Source organism: Bactrocera neohumeralis, chromosome 6 (assembly GCF_024586455.1).
Source record: "Bactrocera neohumeralis isolate Rockhampton chromosome 6, APGP_CSIRO_Bneo_wtdbg2-racon-allhic-juicebox.fasta_v2, whole genome shotgun sequence".
In the NCBI taxonomy this organism is placed as follows: domain Eukaryota; kingdom Metazoa; phylum Arthropoda; class Insecta; order Diptera; family Tephritidae; genus Bactrocera; species Bactrocera neohumeralis.
The window spans coordinates 52,775,806-52,800,804 of NC_065923.1; the positions used below are offsets into that span (position 1 = coordinate 52,775,806).

At 37.8% G+C, this 24,999-nt stretch overlaps 1 protein-coding gene across 1 annotated transcript in view; it reads right to left on the minus strand.

Moving 5' to 3' along the window:
• Nucleotides 1-360: 360 nt before the first annotated feature.
• Nucleotides 361-24,999, minus strand: part of LOC126762710 (39S ribosomal protein L20, mitochondrial) — a 366,701-nt gene continuing 342,062 nt past the window's right edge. Inside the window, exon 5 of the mRNA XM_050479663.1 lies at nt 361-373. The gene's annotated coding sequence lies outside the window, so the exon portion shown is untranslated. The remainder of the gene's footprint in view (nt 374-24,999) is intronic.

Here is a 24,999-nt window from a genome sequence, read left to right on the forward strand (position 1 = left end):
CTGCTCGAGACTAACGGAACGTACAATGAATGCAATGAGCAAAACTGACAAATGTCCTCTATGTCTTTTGCGGCTATTATGAACTGACTAGCTCAGTCGGTAAAGCACTGCTCGAGATTTCTATCAGGTGACTATCATATCATGATATTCCTTTCATTTAATTTGCAGTAAAGTCTGAAACTAGAACATCTTTCAGGATCGGACAGGCCTCCATTATTCGTTGCCTTTAATTTGATATTGAACTAAGCAATCTGGATCGGTATATGCAGAAGATATCGCATGAACAGACTAATAAAGCATGTTTTCCCTTGTCGAAGCTAAGGCTAAAGGAAAATATCTTATGTCATGAGGTTAATTTCGAATTGTTCTAAACCTTAATGTGGGTTTCCTAAACTTTGAAGTTGCAGACAATGTCAGTTATCTTGGAAACAACTTCCAGGTTCAGTTTTGAACCGACTAAACGACTAAATAAAGTCATACTCTATACAAAGGCGATGAGATCAACCTATGCCATGAGGTTTGTGAGATCCAAGAGTTCAATTGTAACCTTTCCTTACCTACTTGTTGATCAGAAAAAGAATTTACGTTTGACAATTTTTAATTTTAATAGCAAGGTCGTCATCGGCTTCCAATTGAAACCCCTTGTATTATTGAGCACTAATAAATTTACACTTTTATTTATATATGAACGCCTCAATATACTTGTACATATACATATATTACATATGCATATGGTACATCCGAACTTAATGCCGTATAATCCAGCGCGTACAAAGCGCTCGAAGCCACTAGCAACTAACTACAAGCCACTACAGCTGGCTAGCTATTAGCTACAAAGTACTAAACTGCTAGCCGTATATCTGCGAACACATACGAGTGCATTTGTATGTGCGTGTGTATGGAATGTGTGAGGTTGCGTACACATGGGTGAGTGTGTGGTGAAGCCTCTGTAAGTGGCTAAGCCACCAACGGTATTAACTACACTGTTGGCAATTTTTCTGCACTTTCGGTTGCTAACGGCTAAAAAGTTTGGCAGTTTTGATAACCACAGGTTGATCTATTAGTCAAAGTGCATGCATGCATATACTCGGCTATGTCTGTATGTCTGTGTGTGTGCAGGAAGAGTGCGAAATAGCTATTTGCATATATTGAATTTTGCACAGGCGGTTTACTGAAATGCAGTTGGGTATATTTTAGAAGGCCGCAATTTCGAAATTACAACTTTATTAGACGTTAACCTACTTTTAGGCTCTTTGCATAGTGTAATTACACTTTTCATAAAATTTTTCTTAAACGAGTTTTCAATTTACTTATCAACTCATCAAGGTAAGCTAAAAGTTGGTTGAGAAATTCAAAGATACCCAACATAACCATGTGGGAGGGGAATACGTACATTTTAAATTGCTGAGTTCAGATTAAGAGCGACCACTGCTTCTAAATATTACCATCAATGCCTGCAAAAGAGACTTAACGGTCTGAATAATACTCAAGCCAGAGAAACTTGGTTCTTAACGTCACTATGTGAAAGATTATATCACCGGATCCACCGAATGTTTAAATCGGAAAAGCTCTGCAAAACCTTTGAAAGCCAAGTAAGTTCTTGGATATAACGAATCTTACAGAGCTCAAATCTATTTTTGTGAAAATTGTACACAAAAAAACCAGAAAATTCGATTGAACTTTTCTATAAGCGTTAATCAAAAAGACGACACCATTTTTCATTAAGAAACATGCCATTGATTTGGTATTCTATAGATTGTATAGAGTCGTTGTAAATACTGGTGGCGTGGTTGTGAACCGATTTCACCCATATTTCCTACATGTCATCAGGGTGTTAAGAAAATATTATATACCGAATTTCACTGAATGGAAATGCCTGAAGGAAACTCTGTAGACTTTGGTTGACATAGCTATAGTAGTTTCCGAGATATGTACAAAAAACTTAGTAGGGGGCGGGGCCACGCTTCCATATTTGAACTTTTCCAAAAAATGACTCTATAGAATGACGTCCACATATGCCCCTCCCTAATGCGATTCTTTGTGCCAAATTTCACTTTGATATCTATATTTATGGCTTAGTTATGACACTTTATAGGTTTTCGGTTTTCGCCATTTTGGGGCGTGGCAGTTTGCCGATTTTGCCCATCTTCGAACTTAACCTTCTTATGGAGCCAAGAAATACGTAAGTAAGTAACTTGGTAAGTTTCATCATGATATCTCAATTTTTGCTCAAGTTACAGCTTGCACGGACGGACGGACGGACAGACGGACAGACGGACGGACGGACAGACAGACATCCGGATTTCAACTCTACTCGTCACCCTGATCACTTTGGTATATATAACCCTATATCTGACTCTTTTAGTTTTAGGACTTACAAACAACCGTTATGTGAACAAAACTTTGTTGCGAGGGTATAAAAATTTAGCGAAATAATTCAACATTCATTATATTCATAACTTGTGTTGAAGGTCATTGACTCACTTAGTTCATAACAACATTTTAATTCCCGCTAGCGAAAATTACATCTTCAAATGATAATAATAATGTTATAACTTTTAAGAAAACTGGTCCACGTGAATTTGTTTAAATATTTTGTAAATATATTTCGAACAATCTAAATGTGCATGCATGCGGCAACCAAGAACTTTCACCTCCCAATCCAGTATATTATGCGATTCCCGTAACCGTTGGATGATTTGCAGCCAGGAGGTAAATTCCGTTGAATTCTAACGGAACCTTTCCAATATCGGGCCGTCTTGGAAAGTCAACGGGCTCTTGCGCGGCGGACTCTTCTGTCCCTCATATGAAGAGTAGACAAATAGGCTCACCTAGCTGGGCTAATGGTCGTAAGAACCAGATGAGCAACCAAACACTAAAATCAACAACCATAACAACAACAAAACCAACTGACAGCAACATGTCGATTGCAGGTAAGAGCGGTTCACGAGCTGGCTTAAGTTCAGCTTCATAGATGCTCTTTCGCTGGATAAAAACGCACTGTTCGAAGAGCATGTGTCCTCCTGTAGTGGCACTCAAATTCTGTACCAACGTCTTCTCGGCCCCATAGGCAGCCAGACTGCGCAAAGCTCAGTATACTATCAATTAAGAGACATGCTGGTACCTGTACGACCAGCGCAGAGGACAGGGTAATTGAACTCTTGCTTGCGCAATTCCCGGAGACGTTTCGAAATGACCAAATTCCACCAATGATCGCACATAGGCCAGATCGCTCGAATTGGACAGCTGCAAGGAAATTATTCACTGCAAACTCAATCAAGTGTGCACTGGCTCCCTTCTCGAACTATAAGTCACCAAGGTCGGACGGCATTTTCAGTAGACCATATACCGTAGAGAACTTCGCTTCGTTGTTGGCATAATTTAAAATTACCTTGGATTAATTAGGTCCAATCTGTGAAATCTTTTCTCCTGAGAGAACAAATAAATGTAACTAGGAAATTCACTGAACAAACTACACACAAGAGAATAATCAAGGATTACTAGTGCGTTCAGTTGTAACTACTACTCCCAGCCAGAGTCAAACTCTGAAAAGGGCTCACAATTAAATAGTTTGAAAAAATTACGGAGCTGATGCCTGATTGAAGAATTTCAAATGTTATAATATGTATCAGTAGTTTGTTCGATTGACCACTTTTCAAATATTTGCGAAACAAACTTGTATTTAGTAATTAAATAGATTTTCGTTATGTACTTGATTTTCCTAAGCTTCTCTTTTGGCGAATTTTTCACTTGAAAACTATTCACCATAGCCGGAAGAGGTATTTAACAGTTGTTCGGAGATCTGAAGGTGCATAGTCCGGGTTAAAGAATGGAAGCATAAGAACGTCCTAATCAAACGCTCGGAGATGTTAGTGAGTCATTCTCGATATGTGTAGCCTGGCGCTGTCCCGATGGAGAAAAAGTTTTTCCTGTCCTATGGGCCAAAGATGGCAACTTCTGAACGATTGTTTCCTTCCAATTATCCATTTTTTTACAAAACAAGTCTATTTTAAGAGTTTGGCCATAGGAAGTTACTCATAGTAGAAGATTCCATGCCAAATCCAGCAAATGCATAGTAAAATATTCCTGATCGTCAACCTTAACGTGACCTGGATATAGAAAGGTTCTGGAATCTCAAGTGTTTGAAGGACTTTATTAGCTACAAAATATTTGGTTTTTATGATTATTGCTATTTTGGATCCGTTTTGTCAAATTTAAAACAAGAATTATACTGTAAAACTGCTTAGCTAGCAATTTTTAATTACTTTCTACGAAAAGTATTTTATTTGTGCTGTATATTGATCTATTTGATTAATATCCTTGAAAACTTTTCGTTTGTCAACAAATAAATTTTTTACCAAAAGCGAAAGCGAATTACGCATTTGCTTCCAAGTTAATTACATAAGTGCCTCTGAAGAGTGAGAACAACAAGATTCAAGGTAAAAGCGTAGGAAACTTTCAATTTTATAAATGAGAGTGCGAATTTTATTTTTTCAATCGAATTAATAGAATGATATTTCGACAGCAAAATGATATGTTTATATGTTGGTATATATGAAAATTTATTCTATACCTACATAGATCTACATATCCTTTTACATATGTAGACAAGTCTCGTAATAAATTTGGTAAACAACCGAAAAACTAGTAAAAGCTACAAGGACCATAGAGTGTAGAATACGAAAATTCTAAAAGAACATGTTGATTCCAGGTATTATACAAGCACACACAGACTCACACAAAGAACGAAACTACGTCGACAGTGCTAATAACACCTTCGAAGCAGTAAAATCTTTAGCGAAGTAATAATGTATGGGAAAAGCGAGTGAGTATGGCATAAAGGTGAGCCCAACACATGTCTACAATATCTTGGAGAAACAAACATGTAAGCGAACCACTTGCTTGAAGACCTTGAATAAGCTTGCTGGGCACACATACATACATAACGTACATATAAACGTGAATAAATCCCGGAATATAGGTATAACAAGTAGCACGTCTTGACTCGAAAATTAATTCAATTAAATTGCGCCAAACTGAAAATGATATCCTCGTCGTAAGCAATAACGACTACTTAAGCGAAGAAGTTGACGAGAAACTTGCAAAAGAAGAAGAAGAAACACAGCAAAACTATGGCAACGCAAACACGACAAAACAGCTGTTGGTGGCAACAAAAGGTGAACGGTGACTCGAAGTCAAAGGCGACTCGAAGTGGCATCGCAAATTATATGTATGTAATATCATAGTCAGCGGAGTACAAGGCGGGTAAGAGGCGACAATGGCAAGTTGCTTGCGCCAAACTTTGCTAATTTGCACACCTTTAGCCGGTAATTAATTTGGCACTAATTGTGTAATAGCGAGCAAGGTAGAAACAACAGACCCATACACTCACACATGCATGCATTAGCAGATACCCCTATGCACATATACACATGTATATATATGTACATGCACTTGTGTGTAGTAAAATGATCCATGTTGACAGATGCCATTAAATTTGTAGTTGTATGAAGATAACTTTCGGTTGTGTGCGTGTGTACATTAATCATATGCACAGAACTTGGTTGATACATAGTTGTTGTTGGGTTACGAGTATCAGCTCTAATAAGTAGAGTAATAGCTGCAACCTTAATTGAAAGCCGATAAGTTTGTTAAGATTTAATTAAGGTAGTATGTATTAATGTGAGATGAGGCGCAGAGAAGAACGAGGTCTGTATATGTGGTACCTATGGATACACGAACAAGTAATGAACTCCAAAACACAAAATGAATATACATACATACATATTATAATAACCTTGACAAAATATACAATTATTGGAATAATGAACATGACTATCAGTTTGACTATGAGCATGAAGATGAATATGAATATAATATATTCACATATACATATATGTATATGTATATCTACAGAAAAATATATCGCATATTTACTTTTAGTATATAGATAAGCGTTTGACATTAGGTTTTTAAAAATAATTTCGTGCAAGTTACTCAATTAGGGCCTTATGTCAGCAATAATGTACCGATTATCCTATTCCGAGCATCAAGCATCTCGTAAACAAGCGACTTCACAAAATCTCACAAAAAATATTCAAACGGCGATTTAATACCGATCTTGCAGGCCCACGATACGAGAAAATGAGCTCACAAAAGATTCCCTCAACAGTGATTCCATCTGGCCAAACACTGACAAATGTGAAAATTTTGTTTATTTACGTATCCATTCACCAAAAGTAAAATTAATATCTAAACAAATTTTTTCTGTGCAAATCGGGATCGGTAGCCATCTCGTACTCGTATTCGGCCCATTCTCCGAACGTGCGACGCGCTTTATGGTCGTTCGGTTTCAATTCTTGCACACGCAATTTTGTAAGCTTAAGATCCTTCCGCAAAATCTTCCATAAAGTGGGTGGGTACAGCTCTGATTGTTCCGCGCGATGGCGGGTGGACTCCTTCAGGTCTCCTTCGATACTCTGATTCAATGCAGCAACTGCGTCTTCGATCTGCACTGTGCGTATCTGCTGGGCTATTCTGTCGACTGAATTTTGAACGAGAATAAAGTTTTTTGTAGTTAAGCTCTTTGTTATTGCTTAAAAATTTCTCTATGAACTTTTTAAAAGCAATCCACCATTCTCTTTGAAGAACCGTCATGGTCATAAGCCGTCGAATATCTGCTTTAGTCACTTTTTAGTCCAGTGATTTGGATCGGTCTCTACTATCACATTAACACAAAAAGAAAAGGAGGTTGATAAACCCAGATTGTGGCTAAGCAACATTCCCAATATTCTGTCATCGCCGCACACTTGCAACCGTGGTCTTTATATTTTAATGTGGGAAGAACTAATTCGAAGTTTTCGTAGGTTTCCTTGATATGTACAGAATTACCGACAGAAATTTAACTACGGAAACCGTCATTTTGACGCAGAACTATTATAAGGCTTCTTTTTGAATAATCTATGAAAATCCGCACTGTTCCTTATTTTAGGAAGTACCCAAAATATTATCCTCTTCTCCAAGTTTAAAGACAAAATACTCGAAATATACTTTTTTGCAAAGTCCATAATATTAAGTTTTTGTTTCAATATCATACATTCGCCACGAATATAATAGAAATCGTCAGACGAGTTCACACACTTCCGCACAGGTACATTATACTATAGTGCACCAAGATCTTTAAAAAAATTTACGAGTGACAGGGTTTGTTCGGAAAGTAATAGGACTCCGAGCACATGGAGAGTCAGGGCAAACATTTTCGCTCGACCCGTTTCTGTGAGTGGTGCAAGCCGAAAATGTAGCGTTCGATAAAGCAGAAGTAAGCGATTAAATTATGTGTGAAACTCGGTAAATCCGCGACAGAGATGTTTGATATGATCAAGCAGGCTTACCCAGATGTTGCTTTAGGAAGAAGTGATGTGTTTCGGTGGCACCATGCCTTTTTGGAGGGCCGGGAAGAGGTCGCTAATGAATAAGCAAATCCGAAGTGAAAACGATCCTCATTGTTTTTTTCGACATCAAAGGCATCGTTCGCCATATATTTGTTCCTCCTGGATGTACCATCAAGGCCGCATGCACCTCGGTTCTCAAGGCTATTCCGGAGAATGCCTTCCGTGACGCCTTCAATGCGTGGAAATTGCGCTAGCAGCGCTGCATCGACGCAGAAGGAGCCTATTTTGAAAGTTTTTAATGAGTTATAACGATTTGTTCAATATTTTTTTTTTGAAATCGACTCAGTTCTATTACTTTCAGTATAAACCCCGTATTACATACATACGATCGAAGAAAGAAAAAAAACTAAATTCTTTTAAAAAAAATTTGCCTTTTTATTGCTTGTGATCGATGTGATCATGTTGATCTAAATCTTTCCGTACTGATTTTTGTTCATATTTTGGAAACGGAAGTTAGTTACAACACTGAACCCTCCTTATTTCTTGGCATCCAGGGTCTACCGTAGGAAAATATACCCTATATAGCATAAAATTCTAGAAAGTTTAAAGCTCGATAAAATGCTAGCGTAATCAGTTTTTCAAAAAATAAACTTTACGTTCTTTATGTCAATTCTAAAGATTTATTCTATTAACTTCTTGTGACATAAAAACTTCAGAAAACTGTGTTATGTATGATGAAAATAGTTGATGGGTTGGCAGTCAAAACACCGTTAAATGAGCAGCAGGATTTTACCTGCCACAATAAATTAATATGACGCCCAAGTTGTTGCTTAGTGTTTAGTATAACATACACTGTATTCAATCAAATCCAATCTTAAAGGCTGGCTGGTGCTTGTGCTGCTTGAAATCTCACCTTGATTTGATTGCCGATTGAGCCGAATGACTTGACTTGAGTACATATATGCGGTCAGCCAATGCCGCAAACGCTCTCTTTGTGCGGACGGGCACGTAAGCATAAGTAATGCAATTAACGGGACCAAAACACAATCATATTCACTTATCACGACACAAATAGAAACACAAATTGGTTTGCATATGTGAGAAGGAGGGGGGCACACGCATTTATGTTTTCTTCCTTCTGGCAATCGAAGTCAAGTAGCTCGCATGCACGCGCTCTTAATTCCAAAGTTAACTTAAGTCGCCAACAAATGAGTCAGCATTAAGTATGAGTACGCACACACATACATTTGCTTTCAGCTCTCGCTCACAGCTCACTGTTAATTGCCAAGGCTCGGAGGCATTCGCCTGTGTGCTTAGTCTGTGCAACTCAGGCATTGCCGCAGGTCAAGTCTTTGTGGCTTGGCGACGGCGGCGACCTACGCTTGGCTACCTTTCGCAGCTTAATCGTTTGTCTTGCATTTGTTGCCTCACGCAATTGAGTGTTGCAAGACGTTATCTGCAATTATTGAGCTGACTGCAGCGCAATCGTTAGCGAGCACGCACAAAAACACACCAATAGCATTCGTCAATCGGGAGGGGGGCAAAACCAAAGTTTGTAATTGCTTAAAAGAGCATGCACTAGGAGAAATTATTTGATTCAGTCTGTTTTCAAAGATGAAATGGCGTCGTAGCAAGGTATTTATGAGAGAAAATTTAGGATTATGTAGTTCTACCCCTTAGAATCGACTTTGTGAATCATCCGGCGAAACCAGCGATATTGGACCACTATAGCATATACCTGCCATACAAATTGAACGATCGGAATCAATTGCTTGTATGCCTTTTTCATTTGACTAGATATCATCACGAAATGTGGCAAGGATTGTTGACTAAGGCAATTGTGAAATCTTCGAAGAAATTGCTCAGATCGGGTCACTATGTTATTGTAGCGAGTCTTTATTATTTGTGAAGGGTATTAAAGCTTCGGCGCAACCGTAGTTAACATTTTTCTGCTGAATGAAAAATGTTAACTGAGCGCGATCCTTCTAAAAATCTCCGCTACAGAAACATGTTTTATCTTTATATTTTGCTTATAAAATTTGAACGAATTCTTAACGAGTAGGGAAGAGCTAAGTTCGGATGTAACCGATCATTTTATATTTTCGCAACTTTCAAAGATCAAACACGGGATTTTTTTTGGAATTTCAATAGTATATAGTAGCTGACAGGTTGACCGATATTTTCGGTAATAAGTTCGCAATAGGATACTTCGTGTCTTCTTCGATACTTGCTTCCACAGCAGTAATTGTGTCTTCGGTGTGCACTGTGCGAGTCTGCTGGGCGTTTCTGTCGACTAAATGTTGGACGCAGCACGCGATGTGCGATAACTTGCGTTATTCCTAAGTTTTCTGTGTGCAAAATTTCAAAATGATTTCCAGTTTGTCATAGAACGTGACGTTTTCTGACAAAGAGGTATCTTTCACACACATATTCGGTATCTGAAAGTTTGAACAGTTTTGATTTTCGTTATAAGGCGGGACACCTCAAATGCACAATTCGTGCAAAGTTTTATCCGGATACATTGTTTGGCTCTTGGTTTGTATACTGAAAACTGAAAGAATCAGATGTAGCGTAAAATAGGTTGTATGGGCAGTAGTTGTGGTTGTGATTGTAGTGTAAGAATGTGTGAAGAATATTACCTTTCAAACTTTGTTGAAATTGATCGATTAGGTCTTAAGATACGAGATTTTTAACTAAATATGGGCGGTGCCACGGCTCCTATAAAGCCCTCACGTACCATCTTGGGTGTGAAATTTAATGTCTCTGGTGTATGGTTTATTACGCTCTTAGAAGTTCTTAACATAACTCTTATATAAGGCTTGGGCGATGTTATCATTCGATTTCGACATTCGAGTTCTACAATGTTGGTAGGAATAATTGTGATTTGTTCTGCAATTTTAGTTTTTGTGTCTTTAGAGGTTTTAGAGAAATGTAGATCAAACCTTTTAGAGAGCAGATCCACGAAGAGCTCTTCACAATTTTTAGGTCACAGATGCTCTTTCAGTTATTATATCTAAGTTAAATGCTTAGTTTGCACTTTTTAGGTTTTCCCTTAATGGCGATTTATGGGCGTGCGATTGCGTCCACGTACGAACTCATCCTCACTGTTTTTCCAAGGAACACATGTTCCATCCACGTCATCAATACCAATTAAAAAAGCCATAAATTCGGTTTGGAAATTTAGTTTTATTTATTTTGAAGTACAAAATGTGTGAAAATAATCACAAATTCAGGACTAATTCACTTTTGCTCGATATGACTCACCGACATGTCTTTCTTCAGCATTTCGAGACTGGTGTATTTTTTACTTCGGACCTTGCTCTCCAAAATGGCCCTGAGAGAATAATCCATTGGATTCGCATCTGGTGAATTCGAGAGCCATTGTGTGGTCGTTGTTTTTCAGCCATTCTTGGTTCACTCGCGCTTTGTGAGACGGTGCTGAGTCTTGTTGAAACGTCCATGGTTTGCGACCGAAATGTTTGTTTGCCCACGGCTTCAAAGCAGCCTCCAGAACACTTTCCCGATAATATGTCGCATTTCCTTTGACGCCAGGCTCGATGAAAACAATTGGAGAGCGCCCATCTGCTGTGACAGCGGCCCAAACCATTATTTGTGGCAGGTACTGCCTCCAGGTGGCCAACCGATGACTTAGATTCTCGTATGAACGGTCGGTCAAGTGAACCCTATCGTTTTGAGAGTTTACGAATTGCTCAATTGGAAAAATTTTGTCGACAGAAAACACAATGTTCGGAATTTGGACCGCTTTCGGCCAAGCGAAGCAACTGTTTCTCTCTCTCAAGTCTTACTTGTTGCTGCTTCAGTGTGAGATCATGGGCCTTTTGAAACTTGTAAGGCTTGACCTTGAGCTCATTTTTCAATATGCGTCGAGTGCTGCGGTCGGATATTTTCAGTTCTTTAGCCATTTGATTGGCACTTCGTCGTGGATTTCGCTCGAGTCGCTCTTCACTTTCCGAACCATCTCAAGTGACGTAGCAGTCTTTTGATGACCACATCCATGGCGTTTTGCGATGCTACCAGTATCACTGTAACGAGTGATGGTGCGATAAACAAAAACTTGATTCACATTAAGGTGAACAATTTTCCAGCTAAATATAAACCAATCACACTATTACGTTTGAATTCTATCGCTGATCACTTTTTTTCGCGTTCACTTTTGGCAAAGCGTTTTTGTACACTTGTGAACAATACTCCGAGCTGTCATTCAGAAAATTTATAAACAGCTGATTCCAGTGCGACAGCTGCGCGAACGGTCTGAAGTTGGTTACACTTCGAGTGCCCTGTATATCTCAGACGGTCTGACGCGCAGACAGACAGTCAATTCGTATCTTCATTATGATCATTTACATATTATATATGTATAACCATATATCTAACTGTATTATTTTAATCACTCCTGAAATTAAAACAAAGTCAAACATAAATGACAGAAAAGTCCCTTTTGAGTTTAATGACATCGGCACCTAGTCAAAATCCAAAAAGACCAAATTACAAATGGTAGATTTAAAAGATCTTGTATTATTTCTTGTCCAGAAAATATAATAATAATTAAATAAAGTCTCGCTATGAAGAAATAGTTTCGGCGAAGAAATAATAATATCTTTTGCTCCTCTGAATTCCGTAAATAGGCGATCGAACACAAGCGTTGATTATGTCTAAGCTATAGGATATAATTTTAGCCGGTTAGGCGTTTAAGTCTACATGCATGTCAAGAGTTCAAGATTGATTAGAAAGAGCCTGATAATTAGAGGATATGAACATTTAATGAAAGATTGTTATTTCTATGTCCTTAATCTAACATGTCGAACCCCTTGAACTCCATCATCATTATCACAGTGAATTCAGTACGATTGGAGAGCTTTATAACTTTTTAATTGACACAACCGTTTTTCCCATTTGCCACCGAGTTTTGTTTCGCAGATTTCATACATTTTTTTACTATTTTGAATGGCTTCAATGGCACACTACTAGTAAATGTTAGTAAAAAATATAAGTTTAACATAATGTGTTAAAGGCCAGTTTGTTTTAACAGCTTTTAAGTTTATTCAATTCACAACTCTAACACTTGGAGAATCTAAGACAACTGTTGTATTCATTTGAGGCTATGGTGTTTGTAGTTACAGTGAGACATTATGTCACAAAATTTAATGTCATCTTCTCTCGAATAAAACATTGATTATTTTCAATGAACAAAGAATTATTTTCTACAACCAAATTATAAATCCAAAATTAAGTTATCGCAAGAGGAAAAAGAAGCAGTTATATCTCTATGAAATCTAATAAAATACTTAAAGCTGTGGTAAAGTTCCTGCAAGAGGTACCTCTTCTTTAAAACTTCAGAAAATATTTTCGTCAAGTTTTCTGTTCAAGCAAATCTTCTGATTGTTTCTCACTGTTTACCCAAAGCTCTCCCCAGAGCAATAGCGTGTTCGCTGTTCGTTTATCATGACAGTGGTTAATTAATATCACCGTGTCGGCAGTCAACAATCATACTCGCTTGTCCTCCCGCCCCCTGCCACAAGGACCGCAGCAGTTTCTTTGTTTCGCACGCGCAGCTCACTGCGTTTTCGCATGTCCGAGGCCTAATAAGCTTACATAAACACCCGCAAGCATGCAGGCTTACCTCAATATGTCCCTATATAAGTCTCATATGTATCACCTAAGGTAATGGTGCCTGTACTTATATAAGTTCTGTCTGTGTATTTATGCACGTACACACTTACGGCTAATGGCCTTTGTCTAATCTCTGGCTAGAAGTTTGCTGCTGCCAGCGGATTAAGTTATTTGCAACTTTCGACCCAATAATATGTTTTGCCTGTCATGTAACTGTAACACCAATAACATCACTTTGTTGTGATTGTTGGCTTAATTTGCCATCACACTGACTTCAACTGCCCCGGCTACTAGCGCTCAGCTACTCGGGCTGTGTTTGCTGCCACAATTGTTGTTTTTGTCATTCAAATGTAAGCTCCACTTGAATGGCCGTGTTTACAGCATCCTCCCCCTCCCAAAGTAGAGAGAGGCGCAATCTCGTATCGTTAAGATATTAACTACCAAAGTGTTTGTACTTGTCATTTACTGCACACTTTCAACTTTTATTGCACTCTCTTTGTGCTCTCTATCCGTAGCGATATATTTTGCACTAACTCTTGGCATTGTTGTAATTATTATGTTAACACTACATTTTGCTTGCGTTCCAAGTGTTGTGAAACAATGTCGCCAATTTATAAAGCACAATTACTCACACACACTCACACGTACACATACTCGTACATCTAATATTCATTGTGGTACTTTGTGTTGCTGCGGCTGCCAAGTGAGCAAGACACCGCCGCCTACAAGCTCAACGGGTAGCATTCTGTTGTCATCATTAAATTTTATAGATAACTTTGGTTAAAAAGAGTCAATAAATTTGGAAGCAGAAAGAGAGGTGGAAGAAAGAAAGATTTTCTGGCTGGGTCTTAGGTAGTTTTTATATTGCAGAAGGATTTGTTACGATTGTCTGTGGATTATGTGGCTGTCAACTGGCCTTTCAGCCTTTAAAATATTATTGCGTTTGCCATTATGCAGTGTGTCTTATCGTTATTTGCCTCTGGCTTATTTACAAGTCACCTCTTACATTCAAGGTAGTTGCATTGAGCCATTAAGATCGGGAACAGCATTTTGTAGCAACATTTGTATGTTGCAAGAGTATACAAATTATAGGTTCATATTTTAAGTTAAATTATGATGGGATGATGAGCCAGAAGAATCGACACACATCACTTCTTTGTCGATTTCAAAGCTGCTTTCGACAGCACGAAAAGGAGCTGCCTTTATGCCGCGATGTCTGAATTTGGTATCCCCGCAAAACTAATACGGCTGTGTAAACTGACGTTGAGCAACACCAAAAGTTTCGTCAGGATCGGGATCAAGAAGGACCTCTCCGAGCCGTTCGATACCAAACGAGGTTTCAGACAAGGCGACTTCCTTTCGTGCGATTTCTTCAACCTGCAATCTTTTATAAGAGCGTAAGACGAAATATCTCCTGTCATCAAACAAACAGTCGTCGCACTCGCGACTTGGCTCTCACGTCACTGTTGACAGTCATAACTTTGAAGTTGTAGATAATTTCGTCTATTTAGGAACCAGCATTAACACCACCAACAATGTCAGCCTGGAAATCCAACGCAGGATTGCTCTTGCCAACAGGTGCTACTTCGGACTGAGTAGGCAATTGAGAAGCAAAGTCCTCTCTCGACGAACAAAAACCAAACTCTATAAGTCACTCATAATTCCCGTCCTGCTATATGGTGCAGAGGCCTGGGCGATGTCAACAACGGATGCGTCGACGTTGCGAGTTTTCGAGAGAAAGGTTCTGCGAAAGATTTATGGTCCTTTGCGCATTGGCCACGGCGAATATCGCATTCGATGGAACGATGGGCTGTATGAGATATATGACGACATTGGCATAGTTCAGCGAATTAAAAGACAGCGGCTACGCTGGCTAGGTCATGTTGTCCGAATTTACGAAAACACTCTACCTGTGAAAGTATTCGACGCAGTACCCGCCGGGGGAATCAGAGGAAGAGGAAGACCTCCACTCCGTTGGAAGGACCAAGTGGAGAAGGACCTGGCTTCGCTTGGAATATCCAATTGGCGCCACGTAGCGAAAAGAAGAAACGACTGGCGTGCTGTTATTAACTAGGCTATAACCGCGTAAGCGGTGTCTACGCCAGTAAAGAAGAAGATGAGTCAATTGCCGTTGAGTTACGCATATTCTTACAGATCGAGATTTGCTTCGTCGCATTAAAGGCTGTGACTTGCTTATCAAACGTCAAAGACGTGATTCATTTTTAAACGACGAAAAGTTGGTTGCTTACAAGACCGTCAATCACAAGAGATCATCGTCTAAAAACGCTGAAACGGCTCAAGCCACTTCGAGGGCCGATAGTCACAAAAAAGTTATGTTATATGGGATTTTAAAGAGATCGTCTATTTGCAGCTTTAGTCCGACCATACCATGATTAGTTCTGTAGTGTATTGTCAGCAGCTGGACAATTTGAGTGATGCTTAATAGTGTTCCACCAGGATAATGCGAAACCTCATATAAATTTCATGACTCGCCAAAAGCTTTCGGAAGGATGAGTTACGATAGCCACCATATTCTCCAGACTTTTCATCTTTTCGGATTATCACCTGTTTTAGTATTTTTTAAATGTCGAACTTCAACCAGGACGTCAAAAACCACATAAATCGGATTAAACAGTTTAAGGGTGTGGAGTCAATCTCTTGCCCGAAAGATAGCAAAACGCATTGGACAAAAATGAAGAATATATAATTTCATACAAATTTACGCAATTAAAAATCGTGTTCAAATTGTACTAAAAAAGGAAATTACTTAGTAAACGACTCAATACTACATCCCATATATTGGCGAAAGTCCACTTCTGGGTAATTGCTTCCTTGAGACGATCTAATTGCTGACTGTAGAGGACCGATAGGCAATCATCACATAATAGATGACTCCCTGCTAATGTCACCAAAGCAAAATTTAATGACCGTCAATCCTGGCTTTGCCACCGTTTGTGCTGGCTGATGCCAAGACCGTCTTCGATTGACGTTGTCATAAGGGACCCATTTTTCATTACCTGTAGTCAAGCGCAAATGGAGCAATTTTGTTGCCATTCAGCAATGCTTCGTAGATAGAAATTCGGTCCAAGAGGTTTATTTCGATAACTTGTGTGGTCATTTCGCTTCTGTCAAAGAAAACTTGTAAATATAGCGTGTATTTTCTTTGCTGGTGCACATCTTTGACGCTAGCGTTAACACTACTGAGTCAGGCATCCACAAAACTCTCTCAAAATTTTTAGTACGAAATCTTATCTTATTATTAGAGATTACTACAACCATCTGTTGGAAAAAGTTAGAATTTTTTTTACTTAAGCGTATAGTATAATACTTTTAGACTTACGTATGTTAGGAATCTGAAGCCCAGGATTTATGTTAAGTCTTATTAATGATAAGTATGAAATACCCTATGTTCCAGTACAACACTTTATTACCCTGTTGGTCTCAATGGGATTAATAAGAGGCATATTTTCAGTGGATACTATCATGAATTGAATCTAATCGAAGTTTGCAACAACTTGATCTCATGCCAAGACGTAGGAAAGACTAACAAAATGCATAAATCTCAACGTTCACAAACTCTCAAGTACAAACATAAGTCCATTCATGGATTTCAATATAAAATGAAACAAAATAATGCAGTACTTTCCTCAAATACTCATCTAACATATACAAACATATTTAACAGCACCATGCTTTCAAAAATAATAATTTTTCTGTCACATGAAATCTATCGAAATGCAAATAGTTGTAACCTTATACTCTATGATATGCATATTTTAGCATATATTGTGTGTGTAATGAGGAGCTATGTAGGTATATCGTTAGAGACCCAGTTACACACCCTTTCGCCACGCTGCAACAACGCTTCACGAAAACTTGGCAAAAGTGTGATTTGACAAAAGTGTCAAAAGCGACTTACTTTCTTACTGACTTACCTACCAGTTGGCTGCAAGCAGAGTTGCACATTCCAGCAGAAAGACCATTAATTTTTCTCGCCATAGATGCCCATACATACAAGTTCAACATATACAGCTATGCAGGCAGGCATACTCGGTATAACCCTATGAAGGAACTACTAATTAGAGAGTACTATTTTTAGATGTAGTTAGTAAAGATCTTTGATTTGTAGTTATTGTACAAGAAGAGTAGTGGGCTATAGAAACATTTTCAAAGCTTCCTTTTCAATATAGAATGCCCTTAGTTCCAGTGCAGCGCTTTTTTAACTTTAAATACTTGATTTTCACTACATCACCTTAGCTTTAACATGGTCTCGATTGGGTAAATAAAAGGCACAATTTGTGGATTATCCACATCCTGGATTTGAATATAATCGAAGTTCGCAAAGACTCCATTTTGTGCCAAGATGTTTTAAGAAGCCATAGAGGCATCAGATTTCTTTCAACACATTTTATGAAAACAGTTTATTCAGACTTCAAAGAGTGGTTTTACCATAGACAAGCTTTTTGATTATTCTCTGATTAAAATCAGTTTCAAAGCGAGCTTTTCAAGATCTTTGGCTTTCTGTCAGCGCAAAATGCCCCACAAATTCATACAGTTTCAGTTATGTGTTACTTTTGACTACCCGAAATTAAAACTTTTTGCAAAATTCTTCAGCCTCTGCTAAATCTAAAGTCATGATATTGACTACTAATCCTCCCGAAATCATGAGAATGTTGATTGGCCTAAGAAGATATAAGTAGTTCAGGTGTTCCATGAGTTTCCTCAGATAAAAAACAGCCTTTTTTCATTCGATAAAAAATTAAATATTTTATTAGGATTTTTTATTGTTACAAGCATACACTATTAACAAAGAAATTCTGAAATTTCGGCCATTGTGACGCCATTTCCGGTGACACCTCGGAAAAAAGATACGCCCGCGTTGGCAGGATAACTCTTTAAAGGAAGGAATCATCCAAAGTGAAAAAAATACGTGCTTTAGTTAAAACTTTAACTTAGAACTTGAACGAAGGAAAAAAACTGAAAATTGAATTTTTGGCAGACATTTTTATAAAAAAAAATAAAAATTTCAGTGAAAATTTAAATAATCATCTAGGGTCCAATGTTCAAACGTAATAATGCTAAGGTGATGAGATACTGAGTATATTTGATGGAGTGGACAAATAATATGAACAAAGCAGCAAATATACAAAGTGCTCTCACGGAACTCTACTCTTGAAATAATTAAGCGAGTGAACTTAGTAGATAAAGAAAACAATAAGTTCTCTACTCTCTCTCGTTTCCTCTATCCTTCTCACTAACTCTCAATTTGGCCGCATAAAGTTTCTAATAGATCCAGTTCTTTAAAATTCTAACTTCCTGTTTTGCGATGAAGCATTCAGCCAAAATCGGTGGGATAATAAAGACATCGAGAACAAGTTAGGAAGGGCTAAGTTCGGGTGTCAACGAACATTTTATACTCTCGCATGATAAAGTGATAATCGAGATTTCATTATCCGTCATTTACATATTTTTCAAATACCGTATTTGTGTAAAGTTTTATTCCGCTATCATCATTGGTTCCTAATGTTTATACTCGTATTATACAGAGAAGGCATCAGATGGAATTCAAAATAGCGCTATATTGGAAGAAGGGGTGGTTGTGAACCGATTTCACATATTTCGTAAATGTCATCAGGGTGTTAAGAAAATATTATATACCGAATTTCATTGAAATCGGTAGAGTATTTCCTGAGATATGGTTTTTGGTTCATAAGTACTAAGTGGGCGACGCCACGCTCATTTTCAATTTTTAAAAAAAGCCTGGGTGCAGCTTCCTTCTGCCATTTCTTCTGTAAAATTTAGTGTTTCTGACGTTTTTTGTTAGTCGGTTAACGCACTTTTAGTGATTTTCAACATAACCTTTGTATGGGAGGTGGGCGTGGTTATTATCCGATTTCTTTCATTTTTGAACTGTATATGGAAATGCCTGAAGGAAACGACTCTATAGAGTATGGTTGGCATAGCTATAGTAGTTTCCATATATAGTACTTTTCCAAAAAAAATTACGTCCAAATATGCATCTCCCTGATGAGATCCTTTGTGCCAACTTTCACTTTAATATCTTTATTTATGGCTTAGTTATGACAATTTATAGGGTTTCGGTTTTCGCCATTTTGTGGGCGTGGCAGTTAGCCGATTTTGCCACTCTTCGAACTTAACCTTCTTATGGAGCCAAGAAATACGTGTACCAAGTTTCACCATGATATCTCAATTTTTACTCAAGTTACAGCTTGCACGGGCGGTCGGACGAACAGACGGACGGACGGACAGACAGACATCCGGATTTCAACTCTACTCGTCACCCTGATCACTATGGTATATACATATAACCCTATATCTGACTAGTTTAGTTTTAGGACTTACAAACAACCGTTATGTGAACAAAACTATAATACTCTCCTTAGCAACTTTGTTGCGAGAGTATAAAAATGGAATGATTTTTATCGTTGGACTTTCAGTCAATCTGTCAGTCTCGCTTTTTACCTCTATCTCATAAAATAACAATAGGAAGGCGCACTGTTCCATTTACCGCGCTATTCATGAATAGAAATAACAGTTTTAGAGTCTCCACTTACTTTTGTTAGCAACGATGAGGCACCAAAAGGGAACTCCTATTCTACAGAAGATTAAATGCTTGGATTATTGGATTTTTACGCCGTTAAATGGAGTAAACCTCACTAATTCTAATCCCCCTTATTCAGATTATTTGCAAAGAAGTTCGTGCTTCATTTTCGAGGCAAGTCCAAGTTCTTTCTGCTGGGTGCAATTTCATTACAAAGCTTGCGTGCGTCTGTGCGCTCGGTGCACTCGCTCGAATTACCAAAGTTAAGTGTCGAAAAGTTGTTATTGTTGTTGGTGTTGACGTTGCCATTGTTGTTGCCAGGCGGCGTCGCCATCGTTTTTGTTGTTCATTCATACGTTGTTCATTGTCAGCAGTTGCGACGCTTTGATTCACCTTTCCGCCTGTCATTTGCCCACAGAAAACTTTTGCTTTCACATTCCATTCGTTTCGATCAGCCAAACTTCCTTCGCCAGCAAAGCGACGGTGAGTGGGGCGAGAGAAGACTAGCAAACCCTGGGACTACTGCACCGCATCGCCTGCTTTCCGGCTAACAAATTACTTGCAACTTTGCAATGCTGCAACATGCAAAGTTGCAATTTTTCGACATCTCAGCACTCCGCGCCGCCCTTGCCCCCTGCAGTGTAAGCAACAACTACAGAACTATTGGCTGCTTGAATAGCTGCTTGCCGAGCTGGTTAGTGAAAGCTGTGGTTGGGTCAACGAACGTTTTTCGCCTTCGCACACTTCACTGGCTGAACGGTTGTTAGTTAGTTGATTGGGCGGCGGTTGGGCGACTGGCAGGATGGCCGATTTAGTGTATGGGCGTTCGAAACGTTGCTAGTTTGTTGGTTATTGGGTTTATTTGCTTGGTTGACTTTAGAGTTAAATTGGAAATTCCTTGGTTTACCTTCCATGCACTTCCACAGGCGCACACAAAAGAAGCTTACCATAAAGCGCTCACACACACACACATACATGCTCTTGAAGCCATCTAGCTCCACCGATATGAAAAGTATGTAAAGCATTAGAGAGCTTTCCGGAAAATCTTGTGGTCGTTTTTATCGATCGGAAACATTTTTTTGTTGCTCAAGCAATCACCGTTATTGCTCAATTTTTAATATAAGTAATCATAAGCTATTTATTACAAGATAACGGTCACGATAAAGTGGTTGCCAATTTAAATATTTTCTTTAGCATATATATGTCTGCAAGAGCAACAATTCAAGAATAATCATTACAAGGAGGCGGTCAGGAAGGACAAATCGCTTGAAAACTAGGTATTCTTTATCAATGGCCTTCAAGTGATTTTTCATGCGGTTATTCGTATATTTTTCTGTATTCTGGGTTAATCAAAAATAAGTTTTAGATTAGTGGGAAAAAGCGGTAATAATACTATCCAAGTATACCATATGGATATGGGTTACCACAAAGGCTTTTAAATTCAGTCGAAACTATTTACATACATATCGGCAAGCTAAAAATAACCACAGGTGACGAGAACACCGTGTTCAAGAAGCTTCAAACGACACCTATAAAACATTCATTATACTCTCGCAACAAAGTTGCTAAGGAGAGTCTTACAGTTTTGTTCACATAACGGTTGTTTGTAAGTCCTAAAACTAAAAGAGTCAGATGTAGGGTTATGTATACCAAAGTGATCAGGGTGACGAGTAGAGTCGAAATCCGGATGTCCGTCCGTCCGTCTGTCCATCCATCCGTCCGTGCAAGCTGTAACTTGAGTAAAAATTCAGATATCATGATGAAACTTGGTACAAAATCGGCCCACTGCCACGCCCACAAAATGGCGAAAACCGAAAACCTGTAAAGTGTGAAGTGAAGTGAAGTGAAATTTGGCACAAAGGATCGGGAGGGGCATATTTGGGCGTAATTTTTTTGGATAAGTGGGCGTGGCACCGCCCCCTACTATGTTTTTTGTACATATCTCGGAAACTATTATAGCTGTGTCAACTAAACTCTATAGAGTCGTTTCTTTCAGGCATTTCCATATACAGTTCAAAAATGAAAGAAATCGGATAATAACCACGCCCACCTCCCATACAAAGGTTATGTTGAAAATCACTAAAAGTGCGTTAACCGACTAACAAAAAACGTCAGAAACACTAAATTTTACGGAAGAAATGGCAGAAGGAAGCTGCACCCAGGCTTTTTTTTTAAAATTGAAAATGGGCGTGGCGTCGCCCACTTATGGACCAAAAACCATATCTCGGGAACTACTAATCTAATTAGTTTTACAGCAAAATAAAAAAAATATGTAAATGACGGATAATGAAATTTCGATTATCACTTTATCATGCGAGAGTATAAAATGTTCGGTGACACCCAAACTTAGCCCTTCCTTACTTGTTTTAGTCTATAATAAATTTTTCGTTATTGTTTCATACAAAAAAAAAATAAATAAAAATGAATTGTTTTTTAAGTTAATCAAATAAATTTTATTGTATTCTTGTATTTGGTGAACTACAATAAAAAAATTGGTGATCCATATTTGACTACTTTACTCTACAGTTCTCTGACCTTTTTACTCTATTCCAGGTGGTTAATATAATTCACTCCTTGTGAATTCCAATGAAGCAGGTTTGACGGTTGACTGTTTCAACTGCTACTCAGCCTCAGGTGCCTACTAGTGGATATATATTCGCTTATGATCACGAAACGATATATATTTGATAAAGCTCATTTTCCAATTCGTCAAACCGTCAAATTCATTATTAACGATATCCATCGAACGAGTAGGGTTACCGTAAACAGTATCCAAGCGCTTTTTATTTTACTACCCCATTTCATTTCTAAAAGCAAAAGATTAATCAGCAATCGATATGGGCTCTTTTACCATATTTCTAAAATGCATTACCACAAGCTGTCACTGCGAGTCTTGAACGTCTATAAAAATGTACTATACAAGTATGATATCAAATTTATCTTGCGACAATGGTGAGATATTGGACCGCCCTCCATATTATTATTGCGTGTTACTCCCTCGTTCTTGACAAGATGTCGTCTATTCATCGACATCTTTTTAACATTTTTCAGCCAGAAAACATTTTTTAGATCTAATAAACATAGATAACTAAATCTCGTAAAAATGCCAAATAGTAATTAGTGAACCTGAACATCTTTCATTACCATTTCACTGTTCGATTTCATTTCAATCTTGTCTGAACGATCAGATATTATTGATGAAGTATTTTTTTTAAACCATTTGAAGATACAATGTATAAAAATACCCTGTTATTTGTCTATGCATTGTTGTGGATAAGCCAAGGGCTTCACAATTGGTGGTTGTTTTGCGGTAAAAATTTTGACAGCATTTGTCAATACTCTGATAAATAGAAAGCTGTCAGCGAAGCAGATTTATCGTCAGGACCGTAAAGGCGACTTAAATATATTGTTTCCTATCACGAAGTAATACTCAATATGGTGGTTCCGTAGGAGAAATAGCCTTGGTAGTAAGTTAGGTTTAGTAAATTAAAGTGACGCACTTCGGCTTTCCATGCTTCCCGTACGACAAAAGAAACCCTTTGACTTGACTAAGCATTTTCAAGTGGCGGTTATAAATATGGGATAAAATAGAATATTAAGATTTAGTCAGATTTTTCACCTCTGCTCATCCATGTAAGAGGTTATTTTTTTCTATAATGAAAAAACAATGCCTCTCCCTACAACTATAGTTTCCCATTAAGACGGATTAATTTTAGAAGCGCATAATAGCTCTTCCTCTCATTAACATTTCGAAGCAACTCCATTCGTTACCGTTATATGTCAGTATGGTGAAATTAATCAACTACATCAGTTTGTATATAATGAATTTGTGCAATTCTTCGTCAAATCAGCATTATCAATTATTTCCTATTATTTTACATAGGATAATTTGTACAACTTTCCATGAAGTGAGCTGTCAGATATTTAATTAAAATTACAATAATTTATTACGCAAACGGCCAAGTGCCAAAACGTTCGATCATTACACACGCCTACGCAAAGTGTATCTATTTATAGGTATGTGGGTATGCATCAATGCAGAAACACAAACAAGAAACAATGCAATTGTTATTTTTGCCAAATTGATAGTTATTAACTGTTTAATATATGTCATATGCACTTCCTCGCAATTATTTAATTGAAACGAGCTCACACTTTCCAATTAACTTAATTAAATAGGAAATATTATTGTCCAAAAATCACTCAAACGTGTGTAAATGCCATCGCAAATTCAATAATGCATGCTGGCATATTCACTGACATTCTGCAAAATGTATTAAGGTGGCACTTTAAAAAACCAAATGAGAGTTTCTTGGTGTTGTGGCTTCACTTTTTCTGCAAGAAACCAAAATTTTTAGTCTTGTTTAACGAATATTAAGTTCTGTTCAAGAGAGGTCAAAAACTCACCGTACTGATTGGGATTCGTTTTGGATGTTAAATGAGAAATGGTTAGTCATAAATTTTACTTTGAATATTCAATAATTATGATTCATTGCTTGTATTACTTCGTTCATCTAATGTTACTTCTTAACACCTAAAGCTAATGAAGATTGATGTAGAACTCATTTATGTATATCTGTACATCCGTCCGATTACTGAAAACGTGTTTCTTAGCTTTTACGGGAGGAACTTGGAAAATGGCGGTTTAATAACACACCGACCTGATAATTCGGATTATTTCACTTTAAAATAGATATATTAAGCACCAGTAAAAATTTTGGAACATAAAATTCATCAGAATATAACTTATCAAGCGAACAAATACCCATTTTTGAATACCTTTTTCTCAATTTGAAATTTTCTGAGTTTTTCATCTTTAGCTAAATTAGGTTAAGAGGTCGATCTTACTTGCACACACACACATTGCAATACCTAAAAAAGTCTCATATACAAATCGGTGAAGCGTTTTGAGCCCTCCACAAATTTGTTGAGCTCTCTAATGTCTACATTCGCCTTCATAAACTCAATTTATCATTTTATGTTTATTTACATATACTATACTTACGCCATGTGTAAGATATGTATATTCAAACAATATGTTTTCTTGAGCTTACTTTAATTTGATGTCAGAAATGGATGCTATCGGTTCATCGTTAACCTGAAAGGTTAAGATATCAATTAGCACTGTTAACCCAAAGGTTAAGTAATCAATATTTTTTCTATATCCACTAATGTTGTCTCTGTCTTTCTGATTGGCTATGTGCTGTAAATATCAGTCAGTGAATAAGACATAAAACAAAACGAGCTGGATAATGCAAAGTTTGTTACCCTGGTGAAGCCCAAATTGAATAGCACATACCCAGAGGCTTTATGCTTTCCATTGTGGCATAGGTAGGTAAAGCTCCCATCTATAGGCTTTTGTTCTTAGCGAGAATGCACACACATGAACAGGGTATATTAAGTTTGCCACGAAGT